Source organism: Eretmochelys imbricata, chromosome 15 (genome assembly GCF_965152235.1).
Source record: "Eretmochelys imbricata isolate rEreImb1 chromosome 15, rEreImb1.hap1, whole genome shotgun sequence".
Taxonomy (NCBI): domain Eukaryota; kingdom Metazoa; phylum Chordata; order Testudines; family Cheloniidae; genus Eretmochelys; species Eretmochelys imbricata.
The window spans coordinates 3,321,183-3,331,240 of NC_135586.1; the positions used below are offsets into that span (position 1 = coordinate 3,321,183).

General features: G+C 48.2%; 1 long non-coding RNA gene across 1 annotated transcript; it reads right to left on the reverse strand.

Annotated features, from left to right (window-relative positions):
* LOC144275696 (uncharacterized) lies at positions 1 to 9,803 on the reverse strand. Its single transcript, XR_013348082.1, has 3 exons — positions 9,770 to 9,803; positions 274 to 428; positions 1 to 33 (listed from the first exon to the last, which is right to left on the reverse strand). It is a non-coding gene; the product is annotated as an uncharacterized LOC144275696 (long non-coding RNA).
* Positions 9,804 to 10,058: the final 255 nt, after the last annotated feature.

A 10,058-nucleotide genomic window follows, 5' to 3' on the forward strand; every position in this document is an offset into this window, starting at 1 on the left:
GCATCACAGCATGGGGAGTAGGTGGCCAGCCCTCTGTGGAGAAAAAAGTGGTTAGGGACAATTTAGAAAAGCTGGACATGCACAAGTCCCTGGGGCCAGACGCGTTGCATCCGAGAGTGCTAAAGGAATGTGATTGCAGAGCCATTGGCCATTATTTTGAAAACTCATGGCGAACGGGGGAAGTCCCGGATGACTGGAAAAAGGCTAATGTAGTGCCAATCTTTAAAAAGGGAAGGAGGAGGATCCTGGGAACTACAGGCCAGTCAGTCTCACCTCAGTCCCCGGAAAAATCATGGAGCAGGTCCTCAAGGAATCAATCCTGAAGCACTTACACGAGAGGAAAGTGATCAGGAACAGTCAGCACAGATTCACCAAGGGAAGGTCATGCCTGACAAATCTAATCGCCTTCTATGATGAGATTACTGGTTCTGTGGATGAAGGGAAAGCAGTGGATGTATTGTTTCTTGACTTTAGCAAAGCTTTTGACACGGTCTCCCACAGTATTCTTGTCAGAAAGTTAAAGAAGTATGGGCTGGATGAATGCACTATAAGGTGGGTAGAAAGTTGGCTAGATTGTCGGGCTCAACGGGTAGTGATCAATGGCTCCATGTCTAGATGGCAGCTGGTATCAAGTGGAGTGCCCCAGGGGTCGGTCCTGGGGCCGGTTTTGTTCAATATCTTCATAAATGATCTGGAGGATGGTGTGGATTGCACTCTCAGCAAATTTGCGGAGGATACTAAACTAGGAGGAGTGGTAGATACGGTGGCAGGTAGGGATAGGATACAGAGGGACCTAGACAAATTGGAGGATTGGGCCAAAAGAAATCTGAGGAGGTTCAACAAGGATAAGTGCAGGGTCCTGCACTTAGGATGGAAGAACCCAATGCACTGCTACAGACTAGGGACCGAATGGCTAGGCAGCAGTTCTGCGGATAAGGACCTAGGGGTGACAGTGGACGAGAAGCTGGATATGAGTCAACAGTGTGCCCTTGTTGCCAAGAAGGCCAATGGCATTTTGGGATGTATAAGTAGGGGCATAGCCTGCAGATCGAGGGACGTGATCGTTCCCCTCTATTCGACATTGGTGAGGCCTCATCTGGAGTACTGTGTCCAGTTTTGGGCCCCGCACTACAAGAAGGATGTGGATAAATTGGAGAGAGTCCAGTGAAGGGCAACAAAAACTATTAGGAGTCTGGAACACGTCTTATGAGGAGAGGCTGAGGAAACTGGGATTGTTTAGTCTGCAGAAGAGAAGATTGAGGGGGGATTTGATAGCTGCTTTCAACTACCTGAAAGGGGGTTCCAAAGAGGATGGTTCTAGACTATTCTCAGTGGTAGAAGTGGACAGGACAAGGAGTAATGGTCTCAAGTTGCAGTGGGGGAGGTTTAGGTTGGATATTAGGAAAAACTTTTTCACTAGGAGGGTGGTGAAACACTGGAATGCGTTACCTAGGGAGGTGGTAGAATCTCCTTCCTTAGAGGTTTTCAAGGTCAGGCCTGACAGAGCTCTGGCTGGGATGATTTAGTTGGGGATTGGTCCTGCTTTGAGCAAGGGGTTGGACTAGATGACCTCCTGAGGTCCCTTCCAACCCTGATATTCTATGATTCTATGAAGTAGTCCTTGGTTCAAATCCAGGTGCCCCCCTTTGAAGCCTTTTTTTTTTAAATTAAAACATTTTTATATACATTTCCATTATGTTCAGGAGTTCTACTGAATGGGGATCCTTGAAATGAATTGAAACACTCAACATTTTCCTGTGCAAATGCATAAAACCCTAGCAAATCTGTCCATCAGCTGAAATTAATTCCAATCCTCTAAGTGTCTAGTTTATGTTTTCATTGATTAAATAAAGATCTAGTATGAATGCACATTTGCAAGTCCCTGTTCTCCATGGGCTGGGCTGTGCAGAAGAACAAGAATCACATCCTGTTGTGGCTCAGGAACCTGATGAGCAAAGGTACCTTGGCACAGGCTAAGGTCACCAGCAGCTTGGCCCCTTCACATTCAGCTAGCAGTACCTGGGCGGGCCCCCAGGACAATGCATTAGACAAAGCCAGTGACTCTGAGCAGGAAACTAGCCACCAAGAAGCTGGCCAGAGCTGCAAGGATCCCTAGAAATGCCACCATCTCCATGTCTAGGAATAGTTGTAATAAAGTGGTGGCTGCAGCAGGGCAAAAAAGGCAGACAAAAGCTCCCAAAAGGTCAAAGCTGCCAAACCCCAGATGGTGGTCAAGATCCCACCTGAAATCAAGACAGGAGAGGACAAGACTAAAGCCAACACCAAAGCCCCCAAAGCCGGGGCTAAGAAGGTGGCACTGAGGAAGAAGTGAAGAGATTTACATGGGGATGACTTCAGCCCCCCAGTGGCTCTTTTAAGAATTACCGGTTTCAGAGTAACAGCTGTGTTAGTCTGTATTCGCAAAAAGAAAAGGAGTACTTTTGGCACCTTAGAGACTAACCAATTTATTTGAGCATAAGCTTTCGTGAGCTACAGCTCACCTCATCGGATGCATACTGTGGAAAGTGTAGCTCACGAAAGCTTATGCTCAAATAAATTGGTTTGTCTCTAAGGTGCCACAAGTACTCCTTTTCTTTTTAAGAATTACCATTGACATTCCCCCTCCCCGCCCCCGGAGAGCTCACGGTCCCTCAGGACAGACAATCCCATGGAGAGCATAATGAGGGAGGGGGGTGGGAGTGTTTCTCTTCCAGAGGGGAAGGGCTGTGTTTTGTGAAACATCTTCCAGGTGAGTGATGCACTGACAGGGCAACCACCCATAGCTCCTACATGAGCTCGTTCTCTTCAATCTGCTTCTGCTGTTATTTTAGACCCAGCACTAAAGGAAGTGCGTCCCTGTGACTTGATCAGCTGCTGAATAGCCAGTGTTTGCATCTCAGCTTTGATTAAGCCCAATTTTGAATTTATTCCCATTGTGACGCCATTTGGCCTTTGTCATCCTGAGCCTGCAAGAAGTCCTGACCAGACCGGGCTGAAGAGAGGGACCCAGATGACATCAATACCTCCATCAACTGTGGCTAAATCCCAACCACCACCTGCGACATGACACTTTGTCTTCTCTCCCTCCTACCCTCACCCCTGTGTGTCCTTCCCTTATTTCTTCTCTTTCCTAGCCCTCTCCTTTCTCCTTCCATCTGATACAGGCTTGGCCAGCTAAGCCAGACTCTGATTTTGCAACATAGCTGTGAGCCTGTGACCAGAAAGAGGCAGCTAAAAGCAATGTCCTAACTAAATAATCTGACACTAGTACATGTTTTGAAGTCCTCAGTGTGATAAGCCCATGTGACAAGCCTGTGTTTTCCCAGCAGGGAGCTTGCAAGGAAGTGTCAGCGGCAGGACAAAAGCTGCATTTTCTCTCTTTGCTGTTCTTTTCTTCCCCCTCTTGGGAGAGGGCATTTTGTTTTGCCTTTGAGGAAATGGGGTCAGACTTGAACAGCAGTAGCTCTAGCAAATCTCAACCAACGTTTTCTCTTTTCCCCATGTGACATTATCTGATTAAAATATGACCATATAGATCATTGTTGCAACCACTGTTATATATGTGCAGTAAATCTTGTACAAAAGTTGTCAAGTGAGATATCTATGAAAAGGTTATGATTATGCCATCTGTATGCATGTATCATTTTTGTATTTGAAGTTAGTAATCAGCCACACTTTCAGAGGCTCTCCAACACCACTTTCTACAAGCCATTACCCTCTGATCCCACTGAGGGTTACCAAAAGAAACTACAGCATTTGCTCAAGAAACTCCCTGAAAAAGCACAAGAACAAATCCGCACAGACACATCCCTGGAACTCCGACCTGGGGTACTTTATCTGCTACCCAAGATCCATAAACCTAGAAATCCTGGTTGTCCGATCATCTCAGGCATTGGAACCCTGACAGCAGGATTGTCTGGCTATGTAGACTCCCTCCTCAGTCCCTACGCTACCAGCACTCCCAGCTACCTTCGAGACACCACTGACTTCCTGAGGAAACTACAATCCATCGGTGATCTTCCTGAAAACACCATCCTGGCCACTATGGATGTAGGAGCCCTCTATGTCAACATTCCACACAAAGATGGACTACAAGCCGTCAGGGACCATATCCCCGATAATGTCGCGGCAAACCTGGTGGCTGAACTTTGTGACTGTGTCCTCACCCATAACTATTTCACTTTTGGGGGACAATGTATACCTTCAAATCAGCGACACTACTATGGGTACCCGCATGGCCCCACAGCATGCCAACATTTTTATGTCTGACTTAGAACAACGCTTCCTCAGCTCTCGTCCCCTAATGCCCCTACTCTACTTGCACTACATTGATGACATCTTCATCATCTGGACCCATGGAAAAGAAGCCCTTGAGGAATTCCACTATGATTTCAACAATTTCCATCCCACCATCAACCTCAGCCTGGACCAGTCCACACAAGAGATCCACTTCCTGGACACTACGGTGCTAATAAGCGATGATCACATAAACACCACCCTATACCGGAAACCTACTGACTGCTGTGTTTACCTACATGCCTCCAGCTTTCACCCAGACCACACCACACGATCCATTGTCTACAGCCAAGCTCTATGATACAACCGCATTTGCTCCAACCCCTCAGACAGAGACAAACACCTACAAGATCTCTATCAAGCATTCTTACAACTACAATACCCACCTGCTGAAGTGAAGAGACAGATTGACAGAGCCAGAAGAGTACCCAGAAGTTACCTACTCCAGGACAGGCCCAACAAAGAAAATAACAGAACGCCACTAGCCATCACCTTCAGCCCCCAACTAAAACCTCTGCAACGCATCATCAAGGATCTACAACCTATCCTGAAGGACGACCCATCACTCTCACAGATCTTGGGAGACAGGCCACTCCTTGCTTACAGACAGCCCCCAAACCTGAAGCAAATACTCACCAGCAACCACACACCACACAACAGAACCACTAACCCAGGAACCTATCCTTGCAATGAAGCCCATTGCCAACTGTGTCCACATTTCTGTTCAGGGGACACCATCATAGGGCCTAATCACATCAGTCACACTATCAGAGGCTTGTTCACCTGTACATCTACCAATGTGATATATGCCATCATGTGTCAGCTATGCCCCTCTGCCATGTACATTGGTCAAACTGGACAGTCTCTACGTAAAAGAATAAATGGACACAAATCAGACATCAAGAATTAGAACATTCAAAAACCAGTCGGAGAACACTTCAATCTCTTTGGTCACTCGATTACAGACCTAAAAGTGGCAATTGTTCAACAAAAAAACTTCAAAAACAGGCTCCAATGAGAGACTGCTGAATTGGAATTAATTTGCAAACTGAATACAATTAACTTTGGCTTGAATAAAGACTGGGAGTGGATGGGTCATTACACAAAGTAAAACTATTTCCCCATGTTTATTCCTCCCCCCCCCCCCCCCCCCCACTCCTCAGACGATCTTGTCAACTGCTGGAAATGGCCCACCTTGATTATCACTACAAAACGTTTGCCCGCCCGCCCCATTCTCCTGCTGGTAACAGCTCACCTTACCTGATCACTCTCGTTACAGTGTGTATGGTAACACCCATTGTTTCATGTTCTCTGTATATATAAATCTCGCCACTATAATTTGAGCTGTAGCTCACAAAAGCTTATGTCAAATAAATTTGTTAGTCTCTAAGGTGCCACAAGTCCTCCTTTTCTTTTTGCGGATACAGACTAACACGGCTGCTACTCTGAAACCTGTATGTATTTGATTATTTTAACCAATTTTAACTCTCACCTTTCTTTCTTTTTATGAATAAACCTTTAGATTTTAGATACTAAAGGATTGGCATCAGTGTGATTTTTGGGTAAGATCTAAGTTATATATTGACCTGGGTGTGTGGCTGGTCCTTTGGGATTGGAAGAACTTTTCATTTGATGAGACTGGTTGCAAAGAACCACTCATCTCTGAATCCAGTGTTTTTGGTGGGGATATAAGAACTCGAATGCCCAAGGAAACAGGAGTTTACTTTTCTGGCTGGTTTGGTCTATCTTATAAAAGAACAGACACCAGTTTTGGGTTGTGTTTGACCTATTTCTCAGCAGTTTGTCCTGAATTTGGCATCCTCAGCTGTGACCCACTGAGGCACAGTTACACCCCAAAAAGGGCAGTTATCACCATCTAAGAGACTGAGAAACAAGGGATTTTTTTTGTCCTTCTGAAGACAGTACAGTGAAAGGGCATTGGGGGGTTGTTAAAATGAAAGCCTTATTTAGTTCTTTACATCTCAAATGCTTTAGCTGATTTTCCTTCTTTTCTGTCTCTTTAGTAAAAGATTGAAGAGGTTTTTAGTGGTGTGTTTGCCATGGCACTAAGCAGGTTGAGGTCTCTGCATACCAAATCCCGAACTTTGTTTAATGTTGGACAGTGACAGGGTCATGTAAACACCTTTGCCTCTTTGGGCCCCTATATTCCATCTCAATTAATACAACAGAGGCAATGACTGGAATAGGTGGGGGGGTTCCATGCGAGGATCAGAGCTGGGTGTCTCGGGGAAGACCAGGGCTAGCATAACAGGGCTGTGCAGGTTGGGACTGAGGGGCATCGGCAGAGCCGTGGGGGGGGAGATGGTGCAACCCCTAGGTGAACTAGGTGGTCGCCTAGGGAGCCAAGTGGTTGGGGGTGCCAAAAAGCAGTGCCCTGGCTTGGCAGGGAGGAGCCGCTTTCTGGAGGCACCGGAGAGCCAAAGCATTGGCTTGCAGGGGTGGCGAGCCCCAGGCATGGAGGAGCCAGTGCGGCGCAGGGGGGCAGCAGCCCTGCAAAGGCGGTGGCGCTGCTAGAGGGGAGCAGCCACAACCCCCACCCAGGCTGTGGCCCGGCCCCCCCCCCCCCCGGAGGCTCCTGCAAGCTGCAGCAGGTGCATGCGGGCACCGACCCCCCCCCCCCGTACCCCCCCTGGCTCTCCCCTCGCCATGCTCTGCAGCTCCCGGGCCTGTGAGCTGCCGCTACCCCTCCCGTAGCCTCAGCTCTCTGAGGGGAAATGGTCCTTCACCTTTACAGTGTATTCCACGTCAGGGGTCCGAGAACCTGTCTTTCTGGGTGATGGCGGCCTGCAGAATGCAGGAGTAGTGCCCTTTGCAGGTGACATTCACCTGCTTTTTGTGGCGGTGGATAGAATTACGTATAGTGCTGGGGAGGGGCTTGTGGTTCATATAGGTACCAGTGACATAGGGAAGGATAGGAGAGAGGTCCTGGATGCCAAATCTGGGCTGCTAGGTAAGAGATTGAAGTCCAGGACCTCCATGGTTCCAGGTCCACACGCAGGGCCAGGTAGACAGCCAGAACTGTCTCGATGAGACGATGGTGTAGGGAAGAAGGGTTTAGACTTATTAGGAACTGGGGAAACTTTTGGGAAAGGGGGAGTCTATACAGGAACGATGGGCTCCACCTAAACCAAAATGGAATCACATTCCTGGCACTTAAAATTAAAAAGGTCATAGAGCAGTTTTTAAACTAAGGGCTGGGGGAAAGCCGACAGGTGTGGAGGAGCAGGTGGTTCAGACAGAGACATCCCTTAAGGGATGATCTATTAATGGAGATTGTGTCCTACTAAGGAGGAGAGGATGGAAGATGATAAAATACAGGTAGGATCTGATGAGAAACAGTCAATTGAAAAAGAGTCCCATCCAATTACATCATGTAATGGCAGACAGCTAAAAAGTGACAATTTTTAAGTGCTTATATACAAATGCTAGCAGTCTAAATAATAGACTCATAGAATATCAGGGCTGGAAGGGACCTCAGGAAGTCATCTAGTCCAACCTCCTGCTTCAAAGCAGGATCAATCCCCAACTAAATCATCCCAGCCAGGGCTTTGTCAAGCCAGGCCTTAAAAACCTTTAAGGAAGGAGATTCCACCACCTCCCTAGGTAACGCATTCCAGTGCTTCACCACCCTCCTAGTGAAAAAGTTTTTCTAAATATCCAACCTAAACCTGTAAAGGAGCAGACTCACCCCTGTGGGAGCTCCTGGTGGTCATTGGGAATTAGCTCTTTTCCAGCCTGGAGCACCCTCTGCAGGCCAGTGATCTGCACAGCTCTGGCCCCCCATGTCCCTCACAGACCCCAGTGCCCCTTTCTCTGGGGTTCTGCCACCTGGCAGTACCCCCACACTCTGCCTCTAGGTCTCCCCTTCTTGGGAAACCACCAACCCACTACCCCCACCTTCCTCAGTCTGGGCTACTGCCAATCATCACCAAGCCCCTGCTCCCTGGGGCAGACTGCAGTGTAAAGGCCTCTAATCACAGGCAAGGGGGTTCAGACAATGCTGCCTTTCTCTGCCTCACAGTATCCCTATGGGCCTTGAGCCACACCCTACAGCCTGGGGAGTTGTCAGCCTGGAGCACCACTGCTCAGCCTACTCCTTCCCCAGCACAGCACCCTGTCAAGCAGTCCCTGCTCTGTCCCAGCCTGGAAAGAGACTCCTTATACCGCTGGCTTACAGCCTTTTTATTTAGGCCAGCTGGGGCCTGATTGGGGCGTGGCCCAGCTGTGGCTGCTTCCCCAATCAGCCAACCCCAGCCACAGCTCTCTCCAGGGCTGCTTTTAACCTCTTCTATTTTAGGAGCAGGGTAGCCACCCTCCTACACTCCCCCACTGCAACTTGAGACCAGTACTCCTTGTTCTGTCATCTGCTACCACTGAGAACAGTCTAGATCCGTCTTCTTTGGAACCCCCTTTCAGGTAGCTGAAAGCAGCTATCAAATCCCCCCTCATTCTTCTCTTCCGCAGACTAAATAATCCCAAATAAATAAATCAGTCTCTCCTCATAAGTCAAGTGTTCTAGTCCCCTAATCATTTTTGTTGCCCTCCGCTGGACTCTTTCCAATTTTTCCACGTCCTTCTTGTAGTGTGGGGCCCAAAACTGGACACAGTACTCCAGATGAGGCCTCACCAATGCCGAATAGAGGGGAATGATCACATCCCTCGATCTGCTGGCAATGCTCCTACTTATACAGCCCCAAATGCTGTTAACCTTCTGGCAACAAGGGCACACTGTTGACTCATATCCAGCTTCTCGTCCACTGTCACCCCTAGGTCCTTTTCTGCAGAACTGCTGCTTAGCCACTCGGTCCCTAGTGTGTAGCGGTGCATGGGATTCTTCTGTCCTAAGTGCAGGGCTCTGCACTTGTCCTTGTTGAACCTCATCAGATATCTTTTAGCCCAATCCTCTAATTTGTCTAGGTCTCTCTGTATTCTATCCCTACTCTCCAGCGTATCTACCTCTCCTCCCAGTTTAGTGTCATCTGCAAAATTGCTGAGGGTGCAATCCACACCATCCTCCAGATCATTAATGAAGATATTGAACAAAACCAGCCCCAGGACCAACCCTTGGGGCACTCTGCTTGATACTGGCTGCCAGCTAGACCTGGAGCCATTGATCACTATCTGTTGAGCCCAACAATCTAGCCAGCTTTCTATCCACCTAAGAGTCCACTCATCCAGCCCATACTTCTTTAACTTGCTGGTAAGAATACTGTGGGGGACCGTATCAAAAGCATTGCTAAAGTCAAGGAATAACATGTTCACTGCTTTCCCCTCATCCACAGAGCTGGTTATCTCATCAGAGAAGGCAATTAGGTTAGTCAGGCATGACTTGCCCTTGGTGAATCCATGCTGACTGTTCCTGATCACTTTCTTCTCCTCAAAGTGCTTCAAAATTGATTCCTTGAGGACCTGCTCCATGATTTTTCCAGGGACTGAGGTGAGGCTGACTGACCTGTAGTTCCCTGGATCCTCCTTCTTCCCTTTTTCAAAGATGGGCACTACATTAGCCTTTTCCCAGTCATCTGGGAGCTCCCCCAATCACCATGAGTTTCCAAAGATAATGGCCAATGGCTCTGCAATCACATCCGCCAACTCTTTTAGCCCCCTCAGATGCAGGGCATCCAGCCCCATGGACTTGTGCTCATCCAGCTTTTCTAAATAGTCCCGAACCACTTCTTTCTCCACAGAGGGCTGGTCACCTGCTCCCCATGCTGTGCTGCCCAGTGCAGTAGTCTGGGAGC